Source organism: Muntiacus reevesi, chromosome 10 (assembly GCF_963930625.1).
Source record: "Muntiacus reevesi chromosome 10, mMunRee1.1, whole genome shotgun sequence".
In the NCBI taxonomy this organism is placed as follows: domain Eukaryota; kingdom Metazoa; phylum Chordata; class Mammalia; order Artiodactyla; family Cervidae; genus Muntiacus; species Muntiacus reevesi.
Genome location: NC_089258.1, coordinates 31,393,635 through 31,413,513, shown reverse-complemented (window position 1 = coordinate 31,413,513; position 19,879 = coordinate 31,393,635). Strand labels below are relative to the sequence as shown.

Sequence of the window (19,879 nt, the reverse complement as noted above, 5' to 3'; positions counted from 1 at the left end):
CATTATCTTAGGTTTCATGATGGATGCTTGCTTTGGGGGAAGTGAGCAATATCTAAGTTGTTATATATATAATCTATGTTTTATAAAAACATGGAACAGTAATGATCTTATTTCAGAAAGATTTAGAGGCCTAAGGAATCCCACGGAATATTAATTCAGTTTTAATGACTACTCCACGTTTAAGGATTATTGGGTAAAGAATGGGTTTTCTGGGGAAGGGAATGAAAGGTCCTTGGCAACTCAGCGTTTCTTACCAGTATACTAAATCAGTTGATTAAAATACGTTAGTAAAATATATTAGTTTTGGTAATTTCAAAATAATTTTCAGTCTCCCAGTCTTACTTACAAGTACTTTATTTCACTTGTTCTTATTTCTGAGGAAAATATATTTGAGGAAACAAAAGTGCATGCTTTTTCTTTTTGTGAAAGTAAAAAGAAAAGTGAAGGTCGCTCAGTCGTGTCTGACTCTTTGTGACCCCATGGACTGTACATGGAATTCTCCAGGCCAGAATACTGGAGTGGGTAGCCTTTCCCTTCTCCAGGGGATCTTCCCAACCCGGGGATCGAACCTAGGTCTCCCGCATTGCAGGCAGATTCTTTACCAGCTGAGCCAGAAGGGAAGCCCACACTACATAATTCCTTATAGGACTTCCCTAGTGGCTCAGATGGCAAAGCCTCTGCCTACAATGTGGGAGACCTGGGTTCAATCCCTGGGTTGGAAAGATTCCCTGGAGAAGGAAATGGCAACCCACTCCAGTACTCTTGCCTGGAAAATCCCATGGACAGAGGAGGCTGGTAGGCTACAGTCCATGGGGTCGCAAAGAGTCAGACACGACTGAGCGACTTCACTTTCACTTTAATTTCTTATTCATAATAAATATTTATTCAGGAAGTCCAGGTAACTGGGTATTTTCTTAGTGTGTTTTGGTGTTGATTCATCAGCCTATCTGCCTTTATTTGTTGTTGAATATCTTCTCCTTAGGCTCACACTGTGTAGAAACCTGGACCTCAGGCTCCTGCCTGTTTGGGATCAGGTTGGGCGTAGGTCCAGGCAGGTAATAGGTGTGGGTGTTGCTCAAGGCTGGTACTAAGAAATAGATTGAATCGGAAGGGGTTGGAGTCATGAGGTTAAGTTAGGTTCAAGGCCAACAGAGCCAGGAAGAGGCCCAGAGTGCTCTCTTGTACCACCGAGTGTTAACGTTTTAAGGCAGGGCGTCCTGGATAACCCTAAGAGAGAAGTTGTGTAGACAGAAGTTTAAGCTTCTCTGGAGGAGTTTTATTTTCAAAGATCAGAGCATCTGTTGACCGTCTCTGCTTGTTCAGGGGAACCTGGATGCTCTAACAGGGCTTTGTCACGATGACCTCGGGAAGCACAATCCCTACAGTCCTCCAAGCGTTTGGCCACCTCACAGTGGAGAGACACAGATGACAAATTGTTGTTTGATTCAGGGATTAGGTACCTTATTGAATACCTTCTCCAGGAGCAGAAAGCAGCCCAGGTTTCGTATCTTTCTACAAGAGATTTCCTGTAAAGCATATTGAACATTCCATTAATTTGAGGAAAAATAAGTATTAACCCTGGCCAGTAACTGTTACAACAGAGGTTGGTGGACTGTTTGGGCTTACGTAACATAGGGAGGATGCACAGAACTTTTTAACTACCTAAACCCCTTCCTTTTTTCATTTTCACCCCATTTTGATGGTGGAATAACTCAGCTGGTAGAAAACATTTCAGTAAACACATATTAAAGGTTTTTTTAATATTAAAGTATTTAAAACTGTCCAACTAATTTAAGAATATTTATTTCTATGTAAAAAAGTGCCTTAGAATATTCTTCAGAATGTTTTAAAATTTGTTTTTGAAACCACATCATGACAACATTTAAACAAACCTCATATTTGCAATTCCCTAATGTAATATATTTTTCATTTAATCATGTTAGTTTTATAGTCTATTCCCATTATGGTCTATTTTGTGATATCATTCTACCTAGAGGTAACAAATATGCTTTTGTTTCTACTGGCCATTTTCTAACTACTGTTATATGTGGCAATGTGGTCTGAATCATTATAGTTTTAACAGCTTAATATTAATCCTTTCTGTTGTTAAACTATTCAACCATTGTTCTTTTTTGGGATATTTAATTTTATGTCTCATTTCTTTGCTATTTTAAAAAACACTACACTTAACAACTTTCTATGTAATTTTCTGAGACTGAGATCACTAATATGAGAATAAATATCATTTGGTTTCCAAGTATGTTTAGAAAGGTTATTACAAAAAACTTTTTAAATTACACAACTAGTATGTGTTCATTGTACAAGGCAAATAAAAATATAAAAGAAGGAAAAAAAGTAGTTAGAATCCCCCCAGAGGTAGCCATTGTTAACTTCATGCGACATTTCCTTCTCATATTTTCTCTGCACATTTTGCTAACTGGTTGAAATCCTACTGAGTAACATTGAGAATCCTGTTTTTTGTCTTAACAGTATATCATAATTAGAGGTGACCTGACTTCCGTTTAGTAGCTTTACTTCACTGCAGTGAACACCTTTGTATGTGTGAGGCTTTGTCTGAGTTTCAGAGGATTTGTTTGGGATAGATTCCCATTTCCAGAATTTACTGCTTCAAAAGACAGGGCTGATTTTTTTGACTAGTGGCGAGAAATGATTAATTTCCAGAAATCAATGGTAATACTTCATACTCTTTTCAGGAGAATTTGAGAAAATTTGAAAAACAGAAATCTTCCTGAATGAAATGTAGGTTTGTGAAACTTGGAAAATGATTAGAGCAACAGGAAGCTTTGGTACTAATCGGTCCTGGATGACATGGAGTGAAATTGATCAAACTTATTGATGGATGTGATTCCCTCCACTGCAGTGATACCCTTCATTCCTCTAGAGTTTTGTATTAACCAGCTTTCCTTAGTCCTGTTCCCTTCCAGTGCACAGATTTTAATGTGCAATAAAACATTTTGGTTTTAACTGCATTTACTCTCTTGACGGGTTGTGGAATATTCCTGGTTAATATGCTTCTGCAGAAGAAATGGTTAACTACTAGGAAATGAAACAAAATGGATAGCAAAGAATTAAAAATTGAAAAGTATTTATATCTGTGCTTGTTCGGTATGTACTTTTTGTATTAGCCTCCATAAACTTTATTTTTCTCCAGATGTCATTGATCTTGAGGCCAGGGACGACTTTTGCTCTTTTGGGGAAATTAAGTGAACTTCCTTAAGACATAGTTAATTTACCGTTTCATCCATGACTAGAAGCAGTCACATAGAGTGCAGTTCAATTTGCCATTCAATTGATGATCATTTATTAGACTCCAGAGGTACAAAGGTGAGTAAGATGGAGGCCTTGTCTTGAAAAAACTCACAAGCAGTAGAGCTGCAAACTGAATGAAAAATACTGTGTGATGAATGCATTGCTGGAAGGTAGTTACTTGTATATTTCCCTACTGAAAATAAATTTAGTAAGCACAGGAAAGAAATGCAGGAAGAAAGTGAGAGTGTGAGTTTCAGCAGAGACCAAGACAGAGTGGCCCCCTCAGGGTCCTGTTCACACATTTGGAAAAGACCACACAGTTCACTGTCCTTGACATGAAGAGGAAACACAATCAGCCATATGACCCAGAGAGCCTGTGGGGATAAGGGCTAAACGAGGGGCGCAAGTCTTCATTGTGCTGGGAGGAGAGAGGATTGTAATGGTTCTTTAAATATTCAGTATGCTAATATAATGAGCAATGTCTCCACACACAATCTTTACAATGAATGTAGCTCTTGGGGTAAGGAAAAAAAATAAAACAACAGTGATGCTAAACAGAGGTCAGTGGCATCATGCCAAAGCTTGTCTCAGAAAAGCAGTTCTGTGGGAGCCAAAGCTAGACAGTTCAGGCAAGTAGCTCTTGGCCGATGTGGCTCTATCCAAGGATTATTCACATTCCTTGTGGAATGATGGGCTAGATACCTTTCAGGATAAGCCTGTGAATGTTATTCCTTGAAAGGAATATTTTTGCTAATATTGAGTAACAGTGAGTTCAAGATTATACAGCTCAACTCTGCATCCTTTCCTTGTAGTCAGATAAGTGTGTTTTATGAGTCAACCCCACTGGATAGCACAAACAAGGATCAGTCTATGACCTCAGGCTATGGGAATAACTACCGGCATGTTCGGTAATCTCACTTCAAGGAGTAGAACGAAGAGAGATGAAGGCCCTGACATTTTATGCCTTTGGCTGGAGTTTGCAAAACTGGCAGTCTGTGCGCTACATGGATTTGGCTTCATATGTATTTTCTTTGTTCAGTATAAGGTTTTGAAAGGTGACATAGCCAAGAAGGCATTATGATTGGTTCTTATTATGCAAAGTTAAGATATGTTTTTACTAGATACTTCTTTTATTTATGATGCCTGGGTGGTCCCTAGAGATATTTGTGTCTGAGACACCTGCCAAATTGCAGTTATGGTATAAAGGGGAGTTTGTGTAACTTTCAGAGATAGCGTAAAACAGGTAGTGATTCCTCTGGGTGGGGAGGAGGATCATAAAAGGTTTTCTGAAAAGGTGGTTCTGAGACTGGGACTGGAAGGATGGAGGAGGTGTTTGCTGGGCATGGAATTCAGACAAGGGAAGGTGTTCCAGGAAGAGCCAGGTACATGTGTAAAGACACGTGTGTGGTCAGCATTATGTGTTAGGTGAGCTTTAAGTAGAAACTGATGCTTCATGAACAGAGTATGGCATTGCTGAAGTGGGAAGTAGCTGGAGGATTCAGTATTCTGTGCTCAAGGAGTTGAACTTGAAACAGTACGAAACTATGGAAGTGTTTAAAACTGAGCACTGGCATACTACATTTCTGTTGTGGGAAGGTTATTCCCACACAACCACGGGAAGTGGTGGCAGGTGGAAGGAACTTAGACTATGTTAGGGGAGATAATTAGGGCCTGAATTAAGGCAGTGATCATGGGTTTAGAGGGAGGGAAGCAGATGTGAAAGATGTTTAGGAGGAAGAATTGACACCATTGACTGAATGAGTAAATATGTAGGTGGAGTGGGGGAGGTGGGTAGTAATGGTGAATGAATGGTGATTCCATTGACTTAGATGGAGCAGGAGTTGAGAGTAGGGAGTGTATGGGAAGTGTCTGAGTTTGCTAGGGCTGCCAGGACAAAGTACCACAGACTAGGGTAGCTTAAATAATGGAACGTTTTCTTGCAGTTGTGGAGGCTAGAAGCCCAAGGTCAAGGTGTTGGCAGGATTGGTTTCTTTTGAGGCGTCTCTCGGCTTGTAGATGGGTCCCTTCCCTGTATCTTCATATGATCTTTCCCCTGTGTGTGCTTGTCTGTGTCCAGATTTGTGAGTGCTCACAGCTGTACGGGTGTATACTTCCAGTTAGAAAGGGGATTTTGAAGTGTCAGGGGCCAGTTCTGGGTAATGAGGGGCTAAGCAGAGAGGTCAGTTTTGGGGGAATGTTGAAACTACCCTTTTCTTGTAAGGACACCAGCTGTGTTGGATTAGACCTCATTTTAACTTGATTACCTCATTAAACACCCTGTATCCAGATTTGAGGTACTCAGTGTTAGGACTTCACCATAGGAATCTTTGGGGACAGTTCAGCCCATGACAGGAAGGATGAGGGTCACAGTTAGCATATGTTGGATTTGAGATCCCTGTGGATATGCCATGGTGGTTCTGAAATGTGTTTAGAGATGTGAGAGCCTAGCTCAGAAAGTGCTCCAGATTTGGTAGTTAAAACCTGGGAGCGGATAAAGTTATCTTGGATCAAGGTACCCAACTTTTGTCTTATTTTAAGAATCACCCAAGAGGGGGGCTTTTAGAATAAACCCCATGTAGGGTCCCACTTGAGATGCATTGACCCTGACTTAGGGACGGAAGCTGAAGCAGCCACCTGGTAATTCTGACGTGCATCCCAGGTTTGAGAGGAGTGTCTAGGGAGTGTGATGTGTGAGCCAGAGAAGATGTGTCAAAGATGGCCAGGATCACTCTAGTAATGAGTGGGAAGGGAGAAGAGCAGAATATAAAAGCCATCTCGCCTGATGTCCACTGATTTGTCCATGAAGGATATGAAAGTTATGGAGTTTATTTGAGAGTATAAGGGTTTAGAAGAGATACTGGGGGAAATGGAAGAGAGCAAAGGACAGTGACACCATAATGGTTGTTATTGTGGGCTCTGCTGAGATGAAAGTGATGAACAGAGCCCTCTTCATCTTGTCTGTACATTTTCTCCATGGGAGCCTCTGGAAGCTGTGAATGGGGACAGAACAGGCAGTTTGGAGTTTAATTCGGATTGAGGTGTTAAAAGGCAGAAGGGAATGTGGTAGGTAGCAGGCTGGTGGTGGGGTGGCCTGTGACATTAGGTTGAATGTTGTGGGAACTGAGGTTGGATGGGCTGATAAACGGGAAAATGGAGAGGGCAGGAAGCTGGATATTTTGACATTCAAGGGCAGACAGAGTGTATGTGAGTGCTCACAGCTGTACGGATGTATAGTTCCAGTTAGGGGATTTTGGAGTGTCAGGGCCCAGTTCTGGGTAATGAGGGACTAAGCAGAGAGGTCAGATTTGGGGATATGTTGAAACTACCCTTGATACTGACTTGCGTGCTAAGCTGTTTGAAGGAGGGAATGGAGGGTAGGAGGGATTTACCAGAGAGCCTTTAAGGCCTCTTTCAGCTTTACGATTTAACAAAATGTCTTTTTTTTTTTTTTTTTTTCTTTGAGCCACTGCTATCATTTTTTTTCCCCTTCCCTTTAGTTGTTTTGGAATCAGACTGCAGCAGTCTGGAAAGTAACCATTTAACACATATTTTTATTGATCCCCTTGTAATTGTAAATACATGACGGACACGGCCTCCGCATGCCTTTGGATTCTGTTCATGCGTGTGTCCTAGGGTTCATACAGGGTGACAGTGGTGCATTGGTCAGAAACATCACCCAACAGCTGGCTTCTGGGGCCTGTAATGAGGAATTATGACAGGAAGGGGAGGAGTTACTGAAGTTATTTTAAGGTAACATTAGTTGGATTCGCTCTTTACTGCGTGGTAAAGGTCATCGTCATTACATTTACCATTTCGGGTTTGGAGTTTAACCTCCTTATTGTGGATTTGTTGGTCCTGGGCATTTTAGTTTTGCGGTAGGATGTTTTGTCTGCAGTTTGCATCTGTATTTGGAATGAGAATGAAGTATCGTTTTTAAAACCAGGACCCAAAACAATGGAAACAATTGTGAGGGCACATCTTATGTTCAGCGGTAGAATTTCTTGTGGATATTGGAGGAGATAAATTTGATTCTCATCCTGGCATATAAAAATGACTCATAATTGTTGTTGTTGCAGCAAAGGGAGTTGTCAACAGCTTTGATTTTGAGTTTGCTCATTTGGGGAAAAACATTTTCTGAATCACATCAGGCTTAGTATCCATACAGAAACCCAAGAGTGAAACTCCAGAACTTTCACAAGGCTATGGGCTGAATCCAACTGGTGTGTCCTGTACAGTCACAGAAATCCCGCTCATCTGTTGCTTGGGGTTTTATTCTTTCTCTCCTCTCGCTCCTTACCTTCCTTTTCTTCTTTGTTCTAGCAAGGTCGTCCACATCGAACAGTTTCTCAGCTTTTTACCACCCACCTTTAATGACCAAGTGCTGGGGAATAATTGCTTTAGGATATTTGTTTCCCTAAAGTCACCCCTGTCTCACACTCTGCCCTTCTCTCATTCTCCTACTACGTCACATATATTGTTCTCCCTTCAGGGACAAGTTTGGACTGGAACTAAAAGAAGGGATTATCAGGATTTGGTTCTAATCCCGCTTTAACCATCAATTGAAACCAGCCCACATCCTACTAGTCATTTTGAGCCTGCCTTTGTGGACCTACAGGAGAAGGAGAGGATGAGAGAGAATGAATGGATTTATGTCTGGTGAAGTGGTAACCATTTTGGCAACCACGAAGGTAGGGTGTTGGTTCTCACCTTTTACTTTGCATCAGAATCACCAGGGAGCAGGTTTAAAATGCTGTCTTGGGCCCTCTCACAGAGATTCTGATTTAGGCAATCTGGGAAGAACTCAGGATTCTGTATTTTTAATGAACTCAACTGAGAGACTTGTAGGGACTTTAAATTTTAGAATTCTCAGTTTCACAGTAATAGCATTTTTCAAGGCTGGACCCGTTTGAGATGACTGTAAACTCCAACTGTAGACTTTATTTCATGATAGTGTGTTCTCTAAACATGTCATTTCTGAAAATTAAAATGAAAGCAAGTGAGATGTTGGTTTCACCGTGTCTGGGTTGGCCAGAAGCACACAGCAAGGGTACCGTATTGTGTTTTAGACGTTGTCTTTTAAAGAATATGTGTATCTTAGTGGAGAGTGGAGGGAGCTGGTCAAGGATCTGAGAGACAAGAATTTATGAGAAAGGAAAGGGATAAATGGGTGACTTGATCTCTGCCTTCATCTGCCTGATCCACCTTCAGGTGTTGGAAAGATGAAATTCAGTTTGATTACAGAAGAGTAGCTGGGTGCCCATGATGGGCTTTTCAGCTAGGTGACTTGAACCTCATTTAAGAGAATTTCTAGTGAACAATCTGCCCAAGGACTTCATGGCTGGCCTTGGAAGGGAGTGAGCTTCCTGTCATTGTGAGTGTTCCAGCTGATGCTGGAGGATGTAGATGAGATGAGAGCAGTGGGGAAGAGGTGAAGCTAGATGAAGCTCAGCGGTTTCCTTCCAGTTGTGAGATGCTACTTATTTTATGAACAACACACTTAAAAATTTTAGGACACTGTTCAGGAATCCAAAGCTAAAATAAATCTAAGTAAACTCTAGTTGGTCGATGGATTATACACACACCACACACACACACCCCACACCATCTGAGACTCACAAATGATAAATGCCAGGCTAGTTTTGAGTTGTCTTTGAAGTTTATTATTTGCAGGTGTAGAAGCTCTTAGTTTTAGCTTGTAACGTTTCGAGACGTGAAGTGCTGTCTTGAACTGTCTTTGATGATTTGATGTTTATACATAAGGTCTGCTGTGAATTTGGAAGGCACTGCAGAGTCACTCTTTTAAAGATCAGAGGAAGGCTGGATGAAATAAATTAAGAGTTTTTTCTTGATATTTTGTAGATTCTTATTCTTTGCCTAGAGATCTGCCTTCAGAGAGCTGCTTTTATGGAAAGAGGGAGAATCATGGCATTTCGTGTGAACTCATGAGCCAATGTGAGGTTTTCCTATCATTAGCTAATAACATATATTTAAAATCACATAAAAGTGTGTTGCCTATGGTTTGAAATTTTATTTCTGAATAAATTAGAGATTAAAATCTGTGGTTTCTAGTTCAAGGATATTGTGCATAAACACACAAATCATGTATCTGATGTGGATTTTGATGTCATTAAAGAGAGTGGCGGCAGCCAGGCATTATTAGCTATCCCCCCTTTTTCTTAGTTGCATCGGTCTTTTGCCTTTATGTTGAAAGGCCACAGTAGATGTTGACTTTCCTCCTCTAACTGCCAATAATTGTAAAATTTGAAATGTTTTTAGATAGGTAGTTTTAGCCCATATCTTTTTTCCTGGTTCTCTTGCTTTCACTGCTCTTGTTCCCGAGACTCAAAATTGAGGCCAGATGTGCGTCAACATTGAGAAACCCTGACTGGCTCTCTTGTTCTTTCTCTCCTTGATATTAATGCACGAAGGGAACTGCAACCCCAGGCCTCTGTCAGTGTTCTGTTATTTCTGCCTGTTGTTCTCTTGCAGGTTCTAAATGAGATTGGCATGTATTTTTGTTGTGTGCTCTAAAATTTGAATATTTAAAGCAGTACTTTCTGATAACATCGTAAGTCTCTGAAAACATTATATGTAAATATATGGATATGCTGCACATTTTAAATTTTGATTATTTCATTTTGGGAGGAGGTTTGGATGTTTTTATTTTTATTTCTTTATTGGCGTATGAAAGTGTTAGTCACTCAGTTGTGCCCGACTCTTTGCAACCCCATGGATTGCCCACCAGGCTCCTCTGTCTGTGGGGTTTTTCAGGCAAGGATACTGGAGTGGGTTGCTTTTTCCTTCTCCAAAGGATCTTCCCAACCCAGGGCTCGAACCCGGGTCTCCTGCACTGCTGGCAGTTTCTTTACCGACTGAGCTATGAGGGAAACCCTATTGGAGTACAGATGATTTATAAAATTTTGACTATTTTAAATTGAGGTTTTCTTGTATAACATTTTACCCAGAATCTAAGGCTAAATGACTCACCTATGTATCTACATGCATATGTTAACAGTTGTTTTAACAGTGAAACAATAAATGAAAATGTATAAAATGTAAGCAACAGAAACAACAGAAATAAAATTTTGTGAAATATAAAAATTATAAAACATGCTAAGCATCCACAATAAAACCACTTTTAATGTTTTTAAATATCAGTTCTTTCCCCCTCTGTATTGGTACATATGATTTGGTCGTTGATTAGAAACTATAGGGGAAAATCCAAATTCTTACAAACTAGGAATATTAACTCAACATTTTTGGTATATGTCTCTTCATATATTTAAATGCATTGATGTATTTCATGTTGTTAAAATTTTAATTTTTAGTAATTTTCTTATTTTAAAAGTGATGTATATACAATTCAGAACCTTTGAAAAGGTAAAAAACATAAATAAAAAATTGACAGAAGTCTTTCCACTTAAAAATAACCATTAACCATTTTTAAACTTTTTTTCCAAGTATGAAAGTGAAAGTCCCTCGGTTGTGTCAGACTCTCTGCAACCCCATGGACTATGCATGTGTATACATGTGCATGTAACTCCATGGAATTCTCTAGGCCAGAATACTGGAGTGGGTAGCCTGTCCCTTCTCCAGGGGATCTTCCTGACCCAGAAATCGGACCGGGGTCTCCTGCATTGCAGGCGGACTCTTTACTAACTGAGCTATCAGGGAAGCCCTTTTCAAGTATGTGCATCTATAAATGCATACGTTTAAAAAAATTATTAATACTAGAGTATATAGTTTCTGTGTAGGTTTTTTATGGTTAAAAAAACTTAGAAATGTATAAAACTTTTTTTTTTTGGTAGCAATTGCACTATTAAGTTTGTTTTAGTGTGAATTTCTTCTTATTGATCTTGCTGTTTCTTATATCTGAGGATTCATATCTACCACCAGTTCTGGGACATTTTTGTTCATTAGTTCTTAGAGTAATACTTCTGACAGTTTTGTGGTTCTGGCTCTCCGTTTAGATGATTCTGAGACCTTTTCAGTATCATTCCTGCCTCTGAACCTCACTTTCAAATTCTTATCTCTGAGGCTCTGTCCCCTGTTCTGTGTGATTTTTTTTTTTGGTGGTAACAGTCTCATTTACTAATTTTCTCACCAGTTGCACTTAATCAGATATTTATCTCATGCACTAATTTGAAATACTGTGGTTTTCATTCCTACAAACTCTATTTGAATCTTTTTCAAATTTGTGTGGTCTTAAAAAATTTGCCATTCTTTCACTACATTCTCCTGTTAAACATATTAAACATTTTTATTTTATAGTCTGTATCTGATAATTCCATTTTCTGTAGACTTTATAGGTCTGATTCTGCTATTTGTTGTTTTTTGTGTCTCTGGTATGTTCTGGCTTGCTTCCTTCATGTGTTCTGTGAATTTTTTTTTTTTCCTTTTTGTACATAAGCTCTTGTTTCTAGGAACTTTTCCTCTAGTAATTCTTTGAGAACTTAAGGTGAAATATAAAAAACTTCTATTTACTTCTTCTGATGCCTTAAGGGCACTATCAATTCATGTCCACATCAGCTTAAATATCAGTTGAGTTTTTTTGGTGGCCATAGCTATTGTATGAATTCAGGCCTCCAGTGTGTTATTAGGGGAAGGTGTCTGGGTATAAATCCTCAAAGGAAGGCGCCTTCCTGCCTAAATCCAAATCTGAGACAGTCATGTTTCTTTATCCTCTCCTTATGTGACATGGGTTAGTACTTTTCCCCCTTTACACGTATTGAGGGTGAAATGTCCCAGATTTTTAATCTGACTTTAACTTCTCACTTGATTTCTGCTTGTATACGTCAAAACTAGGGCTCAAGTGGGATTGGGGTACACCCGGTTGCTAGGTTATGTGTTCTTCTACCTTGACTGATGTCTTCACATATATTGGCTTCTCTGGAGGTTTGTTGTTTTTTGGCCAACTTGGCTAAGCATTTGCAAAGGTAGGTAGGGATGTATGTGTTGTGTGTGTGTGTGTGTGTGTATACACATTTTTTTTTTTTTTTTTTTTTTTTTAAATATTATTTTATTAGTTGGAGGCCAATCACTTTACAACGTTTCAGTGGGTTTTGTCATACATTGACATGAATCAGCCATATAGTTACACGTATTCCCCATCCCGATCCCCCCTCCCACCTCCCTCCCCACCCGACTCCTCAGGGTCCTCCCAGTGCACCAGGCAAGAGCACCTGACTCATGCATCCCACCTGGGCTGGTGGTCCGTTTCACCATAGATAGTATACATGCTGTTCTTTCAAAACATCCCACCCTCACGTTCTCCCCCAGAGTTCAAAAGTCTGTTCTGTACTTCTGTGTCTCTTTTTCTGTTTTGCATATAGGGTTATCGCCACCATCTATCTAAATTCCGTATATATCTGTTAGTATACTGTAATGTTCTTTATCTTTCTGGCTTACTTCACTCTGTATAATGGGCTCCAGTTTCATCCATCTCATTAGAACTGATTCAAATGAATTCTTTTTAACGGCTGAGTAATATTCCATGGTGTATATGTACCACAGCTTCCTTATCCATTCATCTGTTGATGGGCATCTGGGTTGCTTCCATGTCCTAGCTATTATAAACAGTGCTGCGATGAACATTGGGGTGCATGTGTCTCTTTCAGATCTGGATTCCTCAGTGTGTATGCCTAGAAGTGGTATTGCTGGGTCATATGGCAGTTCTATTTCCAGTTTTTTAAGAAATCTCCACACTGTTTTCCATAGTGGCTGTACTAGTTTGCATTCCCACCAACAGTGTAAGAGGGTTCCCTTTTCTCCACACCCTCTCCAGCATTTATTGCTTGTAGACTTTTGGATAGCAGCCATCCTGACTGGCGTGTAATGGTACCTCATTGTGGTTTTGATTTGCATTTCTCTGATGATGAGTGATGTTGAGCATCTTTTCATGTGTTTGTTAGCCATCTGTATGTCTTCTTTGGAGAAATGTCTGTTTAGTTCTTTGGCCCATTTTTTGATTGGGTCGTTTATTTTTCTGGAATTGAGCTTCAGGAGTTGCTTGTATATTTTTGAGATTAATCCTTTGTCTGTTTCCTCATTTGTTATTATTTTCTCCCAATCTGAGGGCTGTCTTTTCACCTTACTTATAGTTTCCTTTGTTGTGCAAAAGCTTTTAATTTTCATTAGGTCCCATTTGTTTATTTTTGCTTTTATTTCCAATATTCTGGGAGGTGGGTCATAGAAGATCTTGCTGTGATTTATGTCGGAGAGTGTTTTGCCTATGTTCTCCTCTAGGAGTTTTATAGTTTCTGGTCTTACATTTAGATCTTTAATCCATTTTGAGTTTATTTTTGTGTATGGTATTAGAAAGTGTTCTAGTTTCATTCTTTTACAAGTGGTTGACCAGTTTTCCCAGCACCACTTGTTAAAGAGATTGTCTTTTTTCCATTGTACATCCTTGCCTCCTTTGTCAAAGATGAGGTGTCCATAGGTTCGTGGATTTATCTCTGGGCTTTCTATTCTGTTCCATTGATCTATATTTCTGTCTTTGTGCCAGTACCATACTGTCTTGATGACTGTGGCTTTGTAGTAGAGTCTGAAGTCAGGCAGGTTGATTCCTCCAGTTCCTTTCTTCTTTCTCAAGATTACTTTGGCTATTCGAGGTTTTTTGTATTTCCATACAAATTGTGAAATTATTTGTTCTAGTTCTGTGAAAAATACCGTTGGTAGCTTGATAGGGATTGCATTGAATCTATAGATTGCTTTGGGTAGAATAGCCATTTTGACAATATTGATTCTTCCAATCCATGAACACGGTATGTTTCTCCATCTGTTTGTGTCCTCTTTGATTTCTTTCATCAGTGTTTTATAGTTTTCTATGTATAGGTCTTTTGTTTCTTTAGGTAGATATACTCCTAAGTATTTTATTCTTTTTGTTGCAATGGTGAATGGTATTGTTTCCTTAATTTCTCTTTCTGTTTTTTCATTGTTAGTGTATAGGAATGCAAGGGATTTCTGTGTGTTAATTTTGTATCCTGCAACTTTACTATATTCATTGATTAGCTCTAGTAATTTTCTGGAAGAGTCTTTAGGGTTTTCTATGTAGAGGATCATGTCATCTGCAAACAGCGAGAGTTTCACTTCTTCTTTTCCTATCTGGATTCCTTTTATGTCTTTTTCTGCTCTGATTGCTGTGGCCAAAACTTCCAACACTATGTTGAATAGTAGTGGTGAGAGTGGGCATCCTTGTCTTGTTCCTGATTTCAGAGGAAATGCTTTCAATTTTTCACCATTGAGGGTGATGCTTGCTGTGGGTTTGTCATATATAGCTTTTATTATGTTGAGGTATGTTCCTTCTATTCCTGCTTTCTGGAGAGTTTTAATCATAAATGAGTGTTGAATTTTGTCAAAGGCTTTCTCTGCATCTATTGAGATAATCATATGGTTTTTATCTTTCAATTTGTTAATGTGGTGTATTACGTTGATTGATTTGCGGATATTAAAGAATCCTTGCATTCCTGGGATAAAGCCCACTTGGTCATGGTGTATGATTTTTTTAATATGTTGTTGGATTCTGTTTGCTAGAATTTTGTTAAGGATTTTTGCATCTATGTTCATCAGTGATATTGGCCTGTAGTTTTCTTTTTTTGTGGCATCTTTGTCTGGTTTTGGAATTAGGGTGATGGTGGCCTCATAGAATGAGTTTGGAAGTTTACCTTCTTCTGCAATTTTCTGGAAGAGTTTGAGTAAGATAGGTGTTAGCTCTTCTCTAAATTTTTGGTAGAATTCAGCTGTGAAGCCATCTGGTCCTGGGCTTTTGTTTGCTGGAAGATTTCTGATTACAGTTTCGATTTCCTTGCTTGTGATGACTCTGTTAAGATCTTCTATTTCTTCCTGGTTCAGTTTTGGAAAGTTATACTTTTCTAAGAATTTGTCCATTTCATCCAAGTTGTCCATTTTATTGGCATAGAGCTGCTGGTAGTAGTCTCTTATGATCCTTTGGATTTCAGTGTTGTCTGTTGTGATCTCACCCTTTTCATTTCTTATTTTGTTAATTTGGTTCTTCTCTCTTTGTTTCTTAATGAGTCTTGCTAATGGTTTGTCAATTTTGTTTATTTTTTCAAAAAACCAGCTTTTAGCTTTGTTGATTTTTGCTATGGTCTCTTTAGTTTCTTTCGCATTTATTTCTGCCCTAATTTTTAAGATTTCTTTCCTTCTGCTAACCCTGGGGTTCTTCATTTCTTCCTTCTCTAATTGCTTTAGGTGTAGAGTTAGGTTATTTATTTGGCTTTTTTCTTGTTTCTTGATGTGTGCCTGTAATGCTATGAACCTTCCCCTTAGCACTGCTTTTACAGTGTCCCATAGGTTTTGGGTTGTTGTGTTTTCATTTTCATTTATTTCTATACATACTTTGATTTCTTTTTTGATTTCTTCTATGATTTGTTGGTTATTCAGAAGCGTGTTATTTAGCCTCCATATGTTAGAATTTTTAACAATTTTTTTCTTGTAATTGAGATCTAATCTTACTGCACTGTGGTCAGAAAAGATGACTGGAATGATTTCAATTTTTTTGAATTTTCCGAGACCAGATTTATGGCCCAGGATGTGATCTATTCTGGAGAAGGTTCCGTGTGCACTTGAGAAAAAGGTGAAGTTGATTGTTTTGGGGTGAAATGTCCTATAGATATCAATTAGGTCTAGCTGGTCCATTGTATCATTTAAGGTTTGTGTTTCCTTGTTGATTTTCTGTTTAGTTGATCTATCCATGGTTGTGAGTGGGGTATTAAAGTCTCCCACTATTATTGTGTTACTATTAATTTCCTCTTTCATACTCGTTAGTGTTTGCCGTACATATTGCGGTGCTCCTATGTTGGGTGCATATATATTTATAATTGTTATATCTTCTTCTTGGATTGATCCTTTGATCATTATGTAGTGTCCTTCTTTGTCTCTTTTCACATCCTTTATTTGGAAGTCTATTTTATCTGATATGAGTATTGCGACTCCTGCTTTCTTTTGGTCTCCGTTTGCGTGAAATATTTTTTTCCAGCCCTTCACTTTCAGTCTGTATGTGTCCCTTGTTTTGAGGTGGGTCTCTTGTAGACAGCATATATAGGGGTCTTGTTTTTGTATCCATTCAGCCAATCTTTGTCTTTTGGTTGGGGCATTCAACCCATTTACATTTAAGGTAATTATTGATAGGTGTGGTCCCGTTGTCATTTACTTTGTTGTTTTGGGTTCACGTTTATACAACCTTTCTGCATTTCCTGTCTAGAGAAGATCCTTTAGCATTTGTTGAAGAGCTGGTTTGGTGGTGCTGAATTCTCTCAGCTTTTGCTTGTCTGTAAAGCTTTTGAATTCTCCTTCATATCTGAATGAGATCCTTGCTGGGTACAGTAATCTAGGTTGTAGGTTATTCTCTTTCATTACTTTCAGTATGTCCTGCCATTCCCTTCTGGCCTGGAGGGTTTCTATTGATAGATCAGCTGTTATCCTTATAGGAATCCCTTTGTGTGTTATTTGTTGTTTCTCCCTTGCTGCTTTTAGTATTTGTTCTTTGTGTTTGATCTTTGTTAATTTGATTAATATGTGTCTTGGGGTGTTTCGCCTTGGGTTTATCCTGTTTGGGACTCTCTGGGTTTCTTGGACTTGGGTGGCTATTTCCTTCCCCATTTTAGGGAAGTTCTCAGCTATTATCTCCTCGAGTATTTTCTCATGGCCTTTCTTTTTGTCTTCTTCTTCTGGGACTCCTATGATTCGAATGTTGGGGCGTTTCACATTGTCCCAGAGGTCCCTGAGGTTGTCCTCATTTCTTTTGATCCTTTTTTCTTTTTTCCTCTCTGCTTCATTTATTTCCACCATTTTATCTTCTACCTCACTTATCCTATCTTCTGTCTCCGTTATTCTACTCTTGGTTCCCTCCAGAGTGTTTTTGATCTCATTCATTGCATTATTCATTTTTAATTGACTCTTTTTTATTTCTTCTAGATCTTTATTAAACATTTCTTGCATCTTTTCAATCTTTGTCTCCAGGCTATTTATCTGTACCTCCATTTTGCTTTCAAGATTTTGGATCATTTTTATTATCATTATTCTAAATTCTTTTTCAGGTAGATTCCCTATCTCCTCCTCTTTTGTTTGACTTGGTGGGCTTTTTTCATGTTCCTTTACCTGTTGGGTATTTCTCTGCCTTTTCATCTTGTTTAGATTGCTGTGTCTGGAGTGGGCTTTCTGTCTTCTGCAGGTCTGTGGTTCCTTTTATTGTGGAGGTTTTACCCAGTGGGTGGGGTTAGACGATTGGCTTGTCAAGGTTTCCTGCTTAGCGAAGCTTGCGTCAGTGTTCTGGTGTGCGGATCTTGATTTCTTCTCTTTGGATAGCAATGGAGTGCCCAGTAATGAGTTTTGAGATGGGTCTATGTGTTAGGTGTGACCTTGGGCTGTCTGTATGTTGACGTTCAGGGCAATGTTCCTGTGTTGCTGGAGAATTTGCGTGGTATGTCGTGCTCTAAAACTTATTGGCTCTTGGGTGGTGGTTGGTTTTGGTGCAGGTATGGAGGCTTTTGTACGGTCACTTATTACTTAAAGATCCATGTAGTCAGGAGTTTTCTGGTGTTCTCAGGTTTTGGGCTTAAGTCTCCTGCTTCTGGATTTCAGTTTTATTCTTCCTGTAGTCTCAGGACTTCTCCAACTATACAGCACTGATAATAAAACTTCTATGTTAATGGTGGAAAGTTTCTCCCCCGTTAGGGATACCCAGAGAGGTTCACCGAGTTACATGGAGAAGAGGAGAGGGAGGAGGGAGATAGAGATGGGCAGGAGGAGAAAGAGGGGGACTCAAGAGGAGAGAGACAGATCTACGAAGTTGTCTGATCCCAGAGTGTTCTCCGTAGCCCAGACACCCACAAAGATTCACAGAATTGGATTGGGAAGAGAAGGGGAAAGGAGGAAATAGAGGTGTTCTGAGGTAGAAAACAGAGTCAAGATTGGGAGAGAATAATCAACACATTCGTGAATAAAAATGGGAGCTGAATATTGGATTCTTAAATGTTCACAATTTATATCATATACTGAAAAACAAAAATTAAAAATCTAGAGTAGAGGTTAGACTCTTAAAAATACTATATTAAAAACAAAAACCAAAACACACAAAAGAAATTTTAGAAATATATATGAAGTTTGGTATAAAAATAGGGCTTCTCTTCTTTTTTTTTTTTTTTTTTCCCTTTCTTCTGTAGGGTTATAGTGGATTGAAAATGAAAATTAAGGCGCAGTAAAAGGAGTGCTAGAGGGCTTTAAAAGAAATAAGAGAAAAAGAAAAAGAAAATAGAAGAGAAGAAGAAAAAAGAACAGAAAAAAAGAAGAAAAAGAAGAAAAAGAAAAAAAAAAAAGAGAGAGAAAAAAATTGTTTTGCCTAATTAAAAAAAATCATAAAAATCTATGAAAGTTAAGGAGTAATGGGGGAGTAATAAGGAATTTTTAAAGGAAAATAAAAGAGAACCAAGAAAAAAGAAAAAAAAAAATTTTTTTTTTTTTTTCCTTACTTAAAAAAAAAAAAAAAAGAAAAGAAAAGAAAAAGAAAAAATATATCTAGGAATTTCTCTGGAGCTGTTGCGGTCAGTGTGGGTTGGGCTCAGCTTCAGATAGCTCCTCGTTCCAGCTTACACTTCTCGATATCTATAGGCCCTTCCGGTGTAGTCAGTCGGTGGTTTCTTCAGGGATTTTAATCTGTTGCACCGGTCCCTTCTGAAGCGGTTCCCTTTATTTGGGTTCTGTTGCCGGTCTCTCTTCCGCGCCTAATTTCCGCCCTGACACAGGGGGCGGAGGTGGATTCTTATTCAGGTAGCTAGTTCCGTCGCGCTGCGGGGAGGGGCCGTGCGGGGAGGGGCCGGCGCTCCAGGGAGAGGCTTGCGCTCTTTTCTCGGTCTGCGCTGCTCAGGCTCCAGGCTCTTCTGTCTGAAGCGCGCGCCACGCTGCGCGCGGCTCCAGCCCTCGGGCGATTCACAAAAGCACAGCACACAAAGCTGGGCCCGCGCTCTGGCCCCAAGCCGCCCGAGCGGCCCAGGCAGCCGGGCGCTTGACGGGCGCTCTCTCCCTGGGTGCGGCGCGTCTTCTGCCCCGCGCGGTCCCAGTCTCAGTCCCCGCCGGCGCCGGTCGGGCGCGCGCGCCCTCTGCCCTCCGCGTCCCCAGCCCCAGTTCCCGCCCGCGCCGGTCGGGCGCCCGCGCCCTCCGTCTCGCCGCGACCCTCCCGGCGGACTTCGGCTGCCCAGAATCTCGGTCCCTTTGTTCTGCGAAGGGCTGGCAGTGTGTTCGGGCCGGTTAATTTTCTCTCTCTTTTGCTCTCCCACAGTTCAAGTTGGCAACTCACAAAAGCTCCCTCCGATTGTCCTCAGGGCGCTCAGGCCCGGACCCTGCCCCAAGTAATGCCGCCCGCCCCTCTCCGTTCCGCCCCCACTTGCTGGTGGCGGATGCGGGCGTCTGGGGTACTTTTCTGCTGGGAGTTGCTTTTAGGCTCGTAATCTGTGGGTTTTATTTATTCTATCCCTCCCAGTCAGATTCAAACTCTTGAGATTCCAACACTTCCCCCAGGCCCGCCAGTGCGAGGGTTTCCCGGTGTCTGGGAACGTCCTCTATTAAGTCCCTTCCCGGGACGGATCTCCGT

At 40.0% G+C, this 19,879-nt stretch overlaps 1 protein-coding gene across 4 annotated transcripts in view; it reads left to right on the top strand.

The window, feature by feature from the left end:
- Positions 1–19,879, top strand: part of LPAR1 (lysophosphatidic acid receptor 1) — a 166,424-nt gene that overhangs the window by 17,293 nt on the left and 129,252 nt on the right. Inside the window, exon 2 of one of the 4 annotated variants that reach the window (XM_065946351.1) lies at positions 7,760–7,958. The exons of the other annotated variants lie outside the window; for them this stretch is intronic. The gene's annotated coding sequence lies outside the window, so the exon portion shown is untranslated. The remainder of the gene's footprint in view (positions 1–7,759; positions 7,959–19,879) is intronic. 4 annotated transcript variants of the gene reach the window in all.